Source organism: Montipora foliosa, chromosome 6 (assembly GCF_036669935.1).
Source record: "Montipora foliosa isolate CH-2021 chromosome 6, ASM3666993v2, whole genome shotgun sequence".
Classification (NCBI taxonomy): domain Eukaryota; kingdom Metazoa; phylum Cnidaria; class Anthozoa; order Scleractinia; family Acroporidae; genus Montipora; species Montipora foliosa.
In genome coordinates this window covers 57701441-57716083 of record NC_090874.1, presented here as the reverse complement: position 1 = coordinate 57716083, position 14643 = coordinate 57701441, and the positions used below count along the sequence as shown (strand labels likewise).

The following is a 14643-nucleotide window of genomic DNA, read 5'->3' as shown; positions in this document are numbered from 1 at the left end:
GTCAGATGACTGGGACAATGAAATCAACAGAAATCTAGAGATCAATTAAATTTAATCATACCACAACCTAGTGTGTCCTGCAAAGCAACAAAGAGCTGGAAAGGAAAGAGCATCACCATCTAGCATACAAACCATTGCTCTTGCTGTGGAGAACCAGGTCACAGAAAAATCCATGGCTCTCGTATCACATGTCAGAGGTTAAAACTTCTGTTGTGTCAAAACCCTTAGCGTTTTCAGAGGAATTGCCCTTAAGCGAAAAACATCAAACGAAAAATGTTGTCAGTTTAAAATTTCCAACTTTTAGGTCTTCAACGGTGTGACCGAAACACGAGCAAAGATGGTTTGGCAAAGATAACTTCCATGGAAACGACATAAACAAATAAATATATTTCATGCCTAAAATAAGCTTACCTCTTTTGACTTTCTCGTTGGAAACAACTCGGAACTACTGTTTAGTTTTTCTGTCGAGTCCATGTTGAGCGTGAGATCTTGATCAACAATAGGTGCAATAGAACGTTTCCTTCACCGCCGAATAAACTCAAAAACAAAGAGATCAAATGAATCAAATGTCTTCGAAGCGGAGCATGCGTACTCATTTTGCCGCGGTGTCGACGATGACGACACCGCGGCAAAATGAGTGCGCAGGCTTGAGCCACGCGCGAATCGTTTCCACGCGCGAGGGACTGGTACCAATTAAATTTGCAATAGAAACAACAGCGCGGCAAAATGGCGGCAATTTAAATTCTCTGTGTTTGTTTTCATTTTGCGATGATAAGGACAACACTACTTTGATAAGGTTTAAATTTTGAAGAGAGCTTCCTGAAAGACTAATCTTCCGTGTGTCTTTTCAAACCAAAAAACTATAGTTCAAACCAGGAGAATTTTACCTTGCATTCGAGCGCTAGAGCAAAAGGACGAAGTTCGTAATGTTATTAGTCGCGATGGTCTCTGCGTTGGTAAACCTCTGGGGGGGAAAACTGTGCGCTGAGAAGGAAAACGACGGGTAAACATCTTTGCAAGGGCAGAATGATAATTCCTTCCGCGAAGATGGCTTATGTTGCTCCTGTTGAATGAGGAAATCGTCTGTTTGTTTCATTGGAATCATTTGAAAGTGATAAATAAGCTTAAGTTCTTTTCATGCCCGCATCCCACTCATTCGGCAACTTGGATAAGTCACTTACCTGCCCTCCATTCTCATATTTTACAACACTAGTTACTTTTACAAGAGCGAGGCAATAAAATAAAGAAAATAAGTCTTAATTTTAAGAGAGGATCGCAAAAACGTTTTGAAACTAAGTATAAATTTGACTCCAATGCTACTTGATGTTTCCCTTTTACTTGGAGTTTGATAGTGGTCCATCGTTAAAAATATTTTTCCAGTATTTTTCCTGCAGCTGGCTGGTAACTGTAATTTTTTTCTCCAGCTTTGTCGATCACCTTGTAGAGCCTTGCTGGGATGAGGGTGGGGAGACATGAGAATCATGATAATGAAATAAGAAACCATTCACCTGCATGTGTTTGGAAAATACTGATTCCACTCTTGCATGCATTGCACCAGCAAAAATCCAGCCTAAATTTTGCACTGTGTGGAAAGATACTGAGAGAGGCATGTAATCATACATCCAGCAAGACTAGAGGCATTCTGCTTCATACTCTAACATTTTATTATGCACAACTGATCCAGTTTCACTACCCAATGATAGACCCACAATGACTCTATCTGATTCCTTTTCAACAACAACAACCACAACAACTACTATGGTATGTGTTACCACAAAACACAATATACAGTAACTCAAATATCTCTCTAATTTTATTGTTGTAAGTACCGTATATTCATTATTAAGACTATTACAAGTAGGAGCATTCTCAGAAGTTAATATCCAAACCCATGCTCAGCAACAGAAAGACTAGAATAACATACAGCTGTATTAATGAAAGTAAGACAGTTTACTTGAATTAAAAAACCAAATTATATTTGCTTGTTCAAACATTGACTTAGAAGGTGTGGCAAGTAAATAATTATCGTCCCTTTTCTAGACAATTTTGAAGAGCTGTTTGGAAACCATCTTGTATTAATCACTGACATGCTCACATCTGTGATGTTTAATTTGCAGTAATACTGTTGTCATCATGCAGGATCTCATGCAGGAAAAAATGAGAGATGAATAACATCCCTGGCTTTTTTCATCACAAAACCAATAAAATTTTCAACGCTGAAATCCTCATCACAATCTCTGAAAACAATCTGGAATGTTGCTTGCCATGCATGGTTTGACCAGATCAGCACACACACACCAGGAAGAGTTTTAGACTTAAGCACTGGAATAAGAATAAATGACATGTTTAAGAAACAACAGGAAACTCATCAAAGTAAAACAATAATATTATTATCACTTGGTCATTTTCATGCACAGATGTCACTTAAGATACTTGAAAAAACATGGAAATCTGTGCCCTATTTGTAAAGATCCCTTTATAAAAAAACTAAACAACTTAACTGACTCCCTTAATAAGAGGTTTTGCCTAACAATGCAGATAAAAACAGTTGCTCACATCTTGAAAGTAATGACAGTCAAAATGACAGCCAGCCAGATATCAACACTTTCCACAAGATTTCTTCAGGTCAGATGACTGGGACAATGAAATCAACAGAAATCTAGAGATCAATTAAACTTAATCATACCACAACCTGTTGTGTCCTGCAAAGCAACACAGAGCTGGAAAAGAAAGAGCATCACCATCTAGCATACAAACCATTGCTCTTGCTGTGGAGAACCAGGTCACAGAAAAATCCATGGCTCTTGTATCACATGTCAGAGGTTAAAACTTCTGTTTTGTCAAAACCCTCCGCGTTTTTAGAGGAATTGCCCTTAGGCGAAAAACAGTAAACGAAAAATGTTATCAGTTTAAAATTTACAACTTTTAGGTCTGGTGTGACCGAAACACGAGCAAACATGGTTTGGCAAAGATAACTTCCATGGAAACGACATAAACAAATAAATTTTTCATGCCTAAAATAAGCTTACCTCTTTTGACTTTCTCGTTGGAAACAACTCGGAACTACTGTTTAGTTTTTCTGTCGAGTCCATGTTGAGCGTGAGATCTTGATCATCAAAAGGTCCAATAGAACTTTTCCTTCACCGCGGAATTAACTCAAAAACAAAGCGCTCAAAAGCTCGAATCAAATGAATCAAATGTGTTCGAAGCGGAGCATGCGCACTCATTTTGCCGCGGTGTCGACGATGACAAGAGTGACTACGCACATGCGCAGTAGTCACAAAAACAAAACCAACTATTTCTTTGTACAATAGAAAATATGTATGAGAATAAGAATAAAATACAATAGAAAACAATAAAAATTAAGTGAAACGTTTTGCATTAATGGAGTCACTTTGTAAATTAAGAGAAGGTTTAAGTTTCCTGATGAACAGCATTTCGTAAAAAAGACAGTTAAATTTGCTGCTGCACTTCTTAAGCACGTGAAATTGGCTGCTTTTCAATCCCAGGAGACTATCATGATGTTTCCTGAAATGGTTTCCAATTGATGAGTGTTTATGTTTAACGATGCGTTGGTGAAGGTGTCGGGTTGTCACTCCGACATAATCTGCATCACACAGATCACATTTAAATACGTAAACAACGCAATTTTGGTTTACCAAGTCAGGTTTTTTCTCTTTCGGCTTAAGATCTTGTTCAAGCTTACGACTAGTAAATATCGGCTGAATAGTGACATTATTAATCTTATGGTTTAGCTCGTTCAATTGCTTTCTAACAGCACTGGAGGATTTCTGGTCTTTGAAAGGAATGTTTATAGTACAATCTTGTCTGTTGTGGTACTGCCCTGGCCTCTTGTAGGTGAACCATGATCAAATGCTGTTCATCAGAAAACTTAAACCTTCTCTTAATGTACAAAGTGACTCCATTAATGCAAAACTTTTTACTTAATTTTTATTGTTTTCTATTGTATTTTATTCTTATTCTCACACATATTTTCTATTGTACATAAGTTCCTATTGTTTACTTATCAACTATTTCTTTGAGTCCAAAAGAGTACAGATGATAATTTGTAGCTTGTATTTCGTTCAGAAAATCTGGATGCTAAATGGTCCCGAGCTAACGAATGCAGGCATTTGAATACCATACCACGGTGGACTTTTGTATGTTTCGCTGGCGATCAAGATTTTTCCACCCCAGGATTTCCAGCAATTGGCCAGCATTAACGTCATGATTAGAGAAGGTTAAAACGCCGGCTGCTCTATTCTGTCTTGTAAAGTAACCTCACAGGTTCCCCAAACGGTAGTACAGTAGTCAAAGTGAGGTTGTATTAAAGCTTGGTATACAAGATGTAAGGTAGCCGGAGGAACCAGGTGCCCAGGTGTAACACGTTTCATGGCATCGATTCCAGAAGCGATCTTTTTGGCTAGTTTTTCAATGTCGCAATTCCAGCTGAGTTTGTCATCAATTGTTATACCAAGTGATTTCGCGGTTGCAACCCTGTTTCACCCGAGTACCGTTCATTAAGATTGAGGGGGAAGCAGCAATGGTATTTAGCCTTTGGCCAGATCCTATCAGCATAAATTCTGTTTTGGTCATATTTAGAGTAAGTTTGCTTACATTTAACCAAATATGCACATTCAATAGCATGATTCAATGCTACCAACATTATTATCTGCATATGTCAGATGCGTATCATCGGCGTACATCCTCCGTTCAGAGACGGTGTGACAAACAATTTGGAAGGTCATTTATATATAATAAGAATGGACCGAGGATGGTCCCAGGAGGGACACCGCAGGTCAATACACGGCTGTCAGATAGGGACCCACCAACTGAGCATTGTTGTATACAGTTCTCCAAATACGACTGATACCATTTTAATGAATTCCCAGATCTTAGACTACCATAAAAGTCAAGCTTAGATAAAAGGATCTCGTGGTCAACGGTATCGAATGCTTTCTTTAGATCTAGGAAAATAACCGCGTGGTTTTTTCGATATCTATATTATATACCCAGGAGTCAGTTGCCTCAAGAAAAGCTGTAACAGTTGAATGAATCGGACGAAAACCCGACTGTTGTTTACATAGTATATCGTGCTCCTCTAAATAGGCATATAACTGTTCGTAAACTATTCTCTCAAAGACATTGACCACAACTGGGATAACCGAGATCGGATGATAGTTGTTTACGTCGTCTCAATCGCCTTGCTTGAAAAGGGGTGTGACTCTAGCCGATTTCTAGTCTTCTCGAAGTTTACCCTGACTAATAGATTGATTAAAAATATCGCATATGGGCACACAAATGATATCGCCACACTCTCGAAAAAGCCTTAGACTCGTATAGTTTGCTAACGAGTGAAAACACTTTGCAAACAAAATCAACTATTTCTTTGAGTCCAAAAGAATACAGATGATTGTTAGTTGAGAATAAAAATTCGAGTTTCATCTCTGAACGAAGGAATAAAACGATTAACGCATCCACTTGAGATAACGCATCCGTAAAAATAACAAACGGTTTGGTGTCCAAGAAAATAATTTGTGGAGTAGGTTCTTCCACCAAGTGTTACTGGTATACTTAAGTGATTAGAGTGTAATGTGAAGTGCTGGGTTTCTACCCCATATGAACCATGCGAGCGTTAGCCCTGCTAATGGAAATGGACCCACACAAGGACAGAGAAAAACTCTGACCAGGGTGGCCATACTGGTATACTGTTTTGTCGTTCACGCTCTCTTTCTCTCTTCCTTTGATTCTGTGCTAGTCACAGGTCGTCCAGGCATCATGCAACCTAATCAGATCTTCTAAAGATAAGCTTATACCAAAAATTGCACTACAGATAAAAAATCAGCTCCAAACAAATTAAAAATAAACACTCAGCTTTAACTTTATAACCCTGCGATGCTTGACTTGAATAAACTGCGAAGCCACCAGTGTGGACCACACCTATCATGATATGTCAAACTGGATTAAGACCGGCGAAATGCGCAGAAAGAATATGTTCCAAACCGTTTCCACCGGAACCCGAAAAAAGTTGACCATTGACTGTTAATTAAGAGTTTTAGTTGACGTAGTATGGCCGTGTAGCAGCGTCGAGCCACTGAAAGCGGGCGAAAAATGAAGCCTCGTTTATGTTTAGGTGAGGTAACCTGGCTTGATCCTGTGATCCAATAGAAAACCCGTACCTGGTCAAAAAATATATCTGACCTCAATGGGCTCTAAACTTGAGCCAACGATGTGGTCACGTGATACTGGTCAGCGGATACCTTGTTTTGACAGGTGTCAATTGACCATAGCATAGAAGTCTAATATGAGAGAAATCTAATAAGAAGTCTAATATGAAAGATGTGTGCTGTAAACTAGTGTGATACTGGTCACATTGGCAAACATGGAGGGGTGGACGTACAATCGATGATGTCGTATCTAAAACCAAAATTTCTCGTATTGATGGGTTACCATATTTTGTCAACTATGGTAGCTACGCTATTAAGCTAATTATTTCCTTCAAAATGAAAGATAGTTTTGAAGCTTTGCCGACTACCCGAACACACCACTAAAGACCTTGACCGGGGTGATTTTGGACACTAACGTGCCCTATTATGAACACATTACCAAAAGTGTCTCCTCCTGCATGCCTTGTCTCAGTGAAATAAGCCGCACAAAGCACATTTTTGACAAATGCACCTTACTAACCATTACAAACGCTTTGGTTATTTGCAAACGTTTTTTGTTGTTCGAACGTATGGGCGAACACATCGAAGCGTAATGTAAGTAAAGTACAAAGTACCCAGGACTTCGCTGCTCGAATCATGACCAGAACACGCAAATATTATCACGAGATCTTTGGATGTTAACCAAACACTAAGCGACCAAAGTTTTCAGCTTTGATTTCAAAACGACACATGTTTATTTTAAATAGAAATTTCCTACTTAATGGTCCGCCATTACTAACTTAATATGCAGCTGGCTGGAGTTTTGGGCTTTCAGACTTTTTAAACTCGCATTTTGCATTTACAATAAGCTGCATTCACACACTGAAATTTTAAGACGTCACTTTTCTCTGTATCCAACCTTCAGAGTTTTGAACGTGAGTAATGGCGGACCGAGAAATCCAAAACTTACACTCAAAGTAAACGGCCTTTGGTTAAAAATCAAAGTGACAGTGACGTGTTAAGCAAACACACTTTCAAAATCTGAAGAAAAAAACCAAGTGTTTTTTTCTTTATAACAAGGGCACTTTTTACTTTAGAGAGGAAAAGAGTCCTTCTCGTGGTTGTAATCGTGATAGTGGAGTATTAATGCGTGACATTTGCGAGACAGTGATTTACGTCACGTTTTAGGTTATTTGCCCTTTGATCTTTAGATTCTTTAATTTCGGAGTGTGGTTAATTTAGTGCGGAGCGTGTATGTGTTGTTGTCTACGAGAAGAAATTATAAAGCCTACGGTGTCGCGGGACCGATATGTAAGTTCATTTATCTGTAGCTTTCCCTTTTTGTTTTATGGCTAGCTTTTAATTAAGTGTATTCGTTATTATTCATGCGTGATTATTGTAGTTTGCATACCGTGCCCTCGTGGCTGCGTGAATTTATTTACATCGATTTCGCTTTACTAGCTTTATAGTTTTGCTTGTATTGTTTAGTATTTCTTTCATGCTGTAGCGCGTTTTATTTTTTCGGTTTTCTTTGCACGTTGCCTGTTTAGCTGTTTTTTCTCGATCGCCACGTGCTTTGTGTAATTTTATTTTATGTAGATGTCTTATGCCAGCGTTTTATCGTTTGTTTACAGTTTACGAGATCAACCAATAAACACGATTTAAATGTCACTTCGGTCTCCGTAAAGTACGCCCGTTTGGTATTTTGTCCGGTCGCGATTTTCTTGGCAATTCATTCGGCCTTGATGTTCGCTTGCCGCTACATGGAGGATAGCATCTATTCACGCGATCTCCGGAATGCAACAGATGCTTCCAACTACAAAATTTTGGATGTACCAGAAAAACCTTAAGGTAAGCTATAACCACTACGTGAGCCGACGTTTTGAGCCTGAGCCCTTTTTTTTTCGAGGGAATTGCGCTGATTTAAATGAACTCCCCCAGAAAGCCAATTCACATTATACTAGACTCTCTGAAGAATAGGGAAATTTTGGGTGTTGTTGGGTTTTAATTTATAGGGGTGTGGAGGAGCTTTGCCATTGGTGAAAATATAGTAACATGAATTTGTGAATAAATTAATGGAATGAGAGGCGTTCATTGATTCCGTGAGGATAGAGTGTACCTACTGAAAGAAGAATTTTTGTTCCAGATTCTTGCGGCTCTCTGTGTTCCCGTGATGTAATGATAGGCCGCAAATTGTCACGCTGTGATGGGAGTGATTAGGAAGATTAATTAAAATGGCGCGCAACCGCGTTTTGATGTGTCGTTTTTTTCTACATTTCGAAGGTGTTCGAAAGCAGTCCGCTAATCTTCTCCATGTTTCGCCTATGTAGCTCTTCTTACATAGTGTGCAGGTTATGCAATAGATGACATTTGCGGAGATGCATGTAAAGTGTTCAGTGATTTTAAAGGATCGATTCGGTCCTGAGATCTTAACCATGTTAGAAATAAAAGGACAAGTTTTGCATCATGTTCGTGTCCATTTTAAAGTTCCCGGTTGGTTGTCAGACTTAAATGCGCTCCGAACAATGTGTTAGAGAACTAACTACAACGGTCCAAAACCGGATTTTAACAAACGTTTCATCGACGACTGCGTCGGTACAACTCAGCCAATTCATTGCTTCAGTCAATTCTTTCCACTTCGCTATAAAATACACCTGGGAAATTTCCAAAAATTCACTTGCTTTCCTTGACATTAAACTTTCAGTCAACGGCAACGGTTTATCTACAAGCGTACACTACAAACCAACAGATTCCCATAACTACTTGCTGCATTCGTCCTCGCATCCACAACACGTAAATTATGCCATCCCATTCTCTCAATTTCTTAGACTAAGGTGCAAGGCAAAGTGACAGGGGCACCCAACGAGAATATAGTTCAAAACCATTAAACATAGCATTGTTAAACGTATTTTATTATCTAAACGGTAGATATAGGCATATTTTTATCCCCTAAATTTTTTTCATCGGTTCGGATTTCCTAGCTGAAAGTCCAGTGATCCGAAAATTATAGGTATCAAAACTTACCTTTTCGAAAATTTCAGCCAGAAAAAAGGCTCCCGAAAATTCTAGGTGACCTTTTTAGGGTAAAAATCCGTTGAAAATGGGCAATTATACCATATATAATAGCAAGAAATTTTACAACAAATGTTCCGAAAATTCTAGATCTCAAATCGTCTTCCGAACAGTTATTTTCCGAAAATTTACGTTGGGCGGCCCCTGAAAGTGAATTGTCTCAGAATTGTAACCCTGATAGATTCAATTCTACGTGTTCAAAATAATATATACTGAACTTACCTGAGGAATATTACCTAGATATAGCTAGATAGAGAGGGTTGTTGGGCGGAGAGATTTAATTTCACGCTTTACTGCCTCAATCAGGACGAGATAAAAGTTAATAGATAACTAAAATTAGTAGTTAACTGACAATTGGCCAAAAAAATAGTAGTTAACTGACACTGAATAAGCCGAAAAATTAGTAGTTAGCTGACAATTGGGTACCCCCATTAGCACCCTCTTTTAGAGTCCATAGATAACACTCCGTTACTCATGGAACTCATGACTATTAATTGAATCTATCAGGGTTACAGTTCTGAGACGATTCACTTTAGGAAATACCATAATACTCTTTGTCTGTCCCCCCAAATTTTGAATAAGCATTGTTTTTGTTTTCTCTTGGCACCATTGTAAGTCGCAAGAGAAACTGAAAACAATGCTTATGCAAAATTTGTGGGGACAAACAAAGAGTGTTATGGTATTTTCCGAAGTGGCCTATATTCTCAGAGTGATAGGATGTAAAATGCATTATCAGGTCACATAAAAAATACAGGCATTAATTAAATCTATAACAAGATTTCTTAGCAGTTTTGTTCACAAGACCTCAGATTTCGTATTTGCACGTAGCCAAATTAGTTTAGTTCTGCTAGATAAGATATCGGAATTAACAGACAGCTCAAATTTTGAAGCGTCCGGGTCTGTCCTCGCTGAGCAAAAAGTTCAGTTGACGAGTTTTAGCCTGGAATAGGTCAGCGAAATAATGCTGCATATTAATAGTCACCAGCTGCCCGTAACAAAGTTAAATCAAAGAAGAAATGGGTAAACCGAGAAAGTGCACAGAGCAGCATCAAAAGAGGATTTCAAAGCAAAACCTAAACATATGAGACTGATGAATAAATGTCATGACTGTATGCACGTTTCCAAAAATAATTGGCGATACTACTTAGCAATTTAAGACAATTCGATGATTAAGTATGTATTGCATATTTTCGACCTAGTTACATCAAAAGGGTGGAAAAGTTTGTATAATGAATTCGTTGTTAATTTACTGCAACGCATAAAATCAACTTGTTAAATCGAATATTTATTAATTGGAGCGCATTAATTTAACAGAAAAAGAGAAATGAAAGTCAAGGTCGAGATGCAGTTACTTCCCGAGTTAGATTTGGCTCATGTGAAATGCAAAAATTGAAGCCTGCCTAATCGTGGATCGCATATTTCTATAAGTACAAAGAGCGGTATCAAAAGAGGATGACAAACAAAAATTAAACATACGAGACTGATGAAGAAATGTTACGACCAAATGCAAGTTTGCAAATTCTTTAGTGATACTACTCAGCATTTTAAAACAATTTTACGCATATTGCATATTCTTCGACCTACTAACATGAAGATTCCAACGAAATGCGGAAAATTTAGTTTTCATTAATGCGAAGAAACCCCAAAGATTTTCCCGCGCATTTCGAAAATGCGAATGCCTTGTTAATTGACTGAAATGGATAAAACATGTATTAAAGGCGCACTTAAGTGAGAAAGACGAAAGAAAAGTTAAGGAGGACTTGCAGTTTTTTATTCTGAGATGGATTTCGCTCATGTGAAGTTTGCGTTCTCGTGGAGCACATATTTATATTCATCCCATAGGAAAACCAGCCTTTAAATGTTCTGTCGAAATACATTTGATTATTCAGGTAAAAGCGGTTCACTCACCTCGTACGACTGTCTAAAAAGAAGCAGTGTGCTCAAAGAAATGATCTCAGTATCGTCTGATCCGATGAGATGCGTAATATTGTTGACCAAAGAGAACAAATGCATAAAAGGAACCTTAAAGCGGGGTACTTATATTGCAGCTGTCATTCAGATAAAACTTTGACAATAGGTTATTATTTAGTTGCTACTTCATTAATGACAAAAGCCAACATCATTCCAGTACGCCGATCACATGTATACACCCGTGAATTCCGATATAGTTCAACCTTACTCTGACCTTTTATGTTCTATAGCTTAATTAGAGAATGACCGTCCCGTAATTTAGGTATTCGATACTTATTAAACTACCTAGTTAGAGCGGTTTTCAAATGAGTGTCGTAAAACCAAAACCAAAGTAATTACTTTGGCCAATCCAAAAAGGACGGAGACAATCCAGTAAACCAATCAAAACTGGAAATAGTTACATGTAGCCGACACAAAGCGCGGGAAAATGTGCACACGCGAGCCGCAATTGGTTTTGGTTTCACTTCTGATTGGTTGAAAAACTGGCGCGAGAACTTTGAACCAATCACTGAGTGAAGTAAATTCAAAACCAAAGTAATTCGCTAATTACTTTCGACACTCAATTGAAAACGGCTCTACTTAAACACCAATGAAATACCAAGTGCGCTTTCGAGCGAAAACATGATATCTTCGCACGTGAAGATAACATGTTATTTCCACATGTGAAAAGATCACTGTTGCTATGGTTACCTATGAAAATCTCACCTTTCGATGCCTTTCGTGAAATGATTTAGTATTTCATTGGTGTTTATCACAGTTAATCGAAGAACTCTGACTCGTCCCCAGTCGTCTTCACGCGGAAAAGGAAGGCGCGCGAAGGCATGATGGGAAGGGAGAAAACGAGAGAGGAAGACGACTAGAAAATCCTGTGTCGAAAAGTTGTTCTACGAGTCGAAAAGTTGTGCGAGTCGTATTCGATCATTTTTTCGAACGATATCGCTTTCTTTTTATTAAGTGGATATCTTGATGCAATGTTTTGGCCTATATGGCCATCAGAAATGTTGTAAAGTAACTTCCAATGTAATCCTCTAATTTATCATAAATATTCATTGCGAATTGAAGCGTAAAATATATGCATTATAACGAAAACAAAAGACATATTAACAACAAACCTGAAGACCGCGTTCTGTAGTAAGCCTTTCTAGGTGCTCTTTTGTTTCTTGGCCGTAAAAAAAAATTAAACCGCCGCCACGCTTCCCGTGTAAATTTTTCGTCGTCATAGAGTGCTCTGACGTGTTTGGCTCGAAAATGTTGTGCAAGCCATTTCTCCTCGAAAAACACTTTGCCGGCTTCTCCTCTACATGATATGTGCGGACAAGGCAAATTTCCACTAAAAGAAGCACAGCGAAAAGGCCTATCTTCGAAATTCTCACTTGGGACCAAATCCGCCATTGATTCTTCCGCCATCTTGAAAACAGGATTTCCCAGTCGTCTCTCTAGATCTCCTTTCCGCCTTCCCATCACCCCCCACACTCGCCCCCACGCATCCCTCGTTAATAATCAATAAGACTATGAGAGACGACTGGGCACGAGTCAGCGAGGGACTGGTTATGAAACTTGAAAACCTTCAAAAGCGAGAACAATGTTGTCGCAATCGATGTTGAATAGACTGAGACAGTGCGCAATCTTTTGTTAACCCTTCGCTCGGGTTCGCGAATTGGTTGGGCATAATTTAAAGTGCCTATAAACCCGAAATTTTTTTTTTGCTTCGAGAAATCTTTGTATCGCTCTGAGCAAAATGGCGCAAAAAATTTTGTTTTTGGTTAAAACCGGAATTTTTTACGAATTTTTAAAGTGCGGTTTTCTCTGCCCGCGACCGGGTAAAAGAGAGACTGGGCCTACTGACGTAATTCCCGGACATTACCATCAGGCAAATCAACAGAGGAGACGCGTAGTTTTGTAGTTTTCCCTGTGTGCCGGTGAAAACAATTGTGACCACAGGGTCCAGAGGAGATATGTTTGTCGTTAGAACATCAAAACCCGCCGAAAACATCTGAAATATTGGGTTATTTTGATCGCGTAGACGATCGCGTTACAGTTTCGTTACACATTCTGTATACCGCAAACGAAGAGACTGAGGGCTCGCAAGATCGGCTTACAGTATAAAATACGGAAAGGGAGGAAACTAATTTGGGGCCGATTTTCGAATCCCTGAAACTCAAATGGAATTGAATTAAATTGCCTGATTTTACTAACGTGATCTAGAATTGTTATGTATTTGCCAAATACTGTGGGAAAACGGCATAAGAAAGCGTTCAAATTCATTTTCGGCGACCGAAATTTACGGCTTCGAGAGAGAGCTTTCGTTCGATGTGCACCGCAACATATGGTGACGGAAATGACGCGTAAAGTAAATGTGCGCAAGATCGGAAGTAATTTTAAGATGCCCCAAGTTCGAAAACACCAACGGTTTCTTTTGCACTTTCGACTGTTGACGTGTACAACAAATGTCCAGTCTTTAAAGATCTTTACTTCAGTTAAAACTCGGCTGCCTTCGCATAGATCTTGTGACTGGACTTTTATCCATTCAAAGAAATCGTCGCTAGAGCTAGATAAAAGCCAATCGAATTCTTTTGTGAAAGCTGGCAAGTCTTCCCATTTAACACGGTCTTCTTCCAATCTTGAGGTTTTTGAAAGAAGGTACTGCCATACTCGGCCACCGTTAACTCTTCACTGGACTCTACTCGCCCGTGGAAAGGCCTCCTTTAAAATAATCCCCAGTTCTTTGACTTGCAATGGAAAATTTTCCTTTTCGGAGCTGTTATTTACATAGTCGTCGAGTATTTCTTGTACGGCGATAAAGTTTTGTTCGTCTCTTCGATAATTCATTGAAAGCCTGCAGGTAAAATAGTCAAGTTCGATCAGGGAAAAATCAAACACGGTAATTTGTGGCTCACGTTCGAAAGCCAACTGGTCTGATATCTTACCATTTAGAAACAAACAGTGTTTTTTTCTGTTCGATACTTTGGATCTCCTCTCGTCCGGCTGCTTTTCGCGCAACGGAACGGGTCATTTCAAGGGATAAGCCGCCATTATTTTAAAACTCCCTCTACAGCTGATGTTTTGATTCTCGAACGGTCTGTTGCTTTTGCGTTTCCGGTGCCAATTCACTTCCGTCACCAAGTGCTGCGGTTCACATCGAACGAAGTCACGTGGTACAAGTTTCCTCCCTTTCCATATTTTATACTGTAAGCCGATCTTGCGAGCCCTCAGTCTCTTCGTTTGCGGTATACAGAATGTGTAACGAAACTGTAACGCGATCGTCTACGCGATCAAAATAACCCATTATTTCAGATGTTTTCGGCGGGTTTTGATGTTCTAACGACAAACATATCTCCTCTGGACCCTGTGTTGTGACCTTTCACGCGAAAAGGGGGCTTATGGATTTCATTGGTGAACCGTGAAATAAATTTCACGGTCACGGCTCGTGAATTTACTATTTCACTCCGTGAAA

The 14643-nt window shown here is 39.0% G+C and overlaps 1 protein-coding gene and 1 long non-coding RNA gene across 2 annotated transcripts in view; one reads left to right on the top strand and one right to left on the bottom strand.

The window, feature by feature from the left end:
• The window catches only part of LOC138007890 (uncharacterized), a 29312-nt gene extending 22602 nt beyond the window's left edge, over positions 1 to 6710 (bottom strand). The window contains exon 1 of the mRNA XM_068855003.1: positions 6607 to 6710. The gene's annotated coding sequence lies outside the window, so the exon portion shown is untranslated. The remainder of the gene's footprint in view (positions 1 to 6606) is intronic.
• Positions 6711 to 7336: 626 nt separating this feature from the next.
• On the top strand, positions 7337 to 8396 carry LOC138007879 (uncharacterized). The gene is made up of 3 exons (XR_011124126.1): positions 7337 to 7457; positions 7781 to 7997; positions 8293 to 8396. It is a non-coding gene; the product is annotated as an uncharacterized lncRNA (long non-coding RNA).
• The last annotated feature ends 6247 nt before the right edge of the window (positions 8397 to 14643 follow it).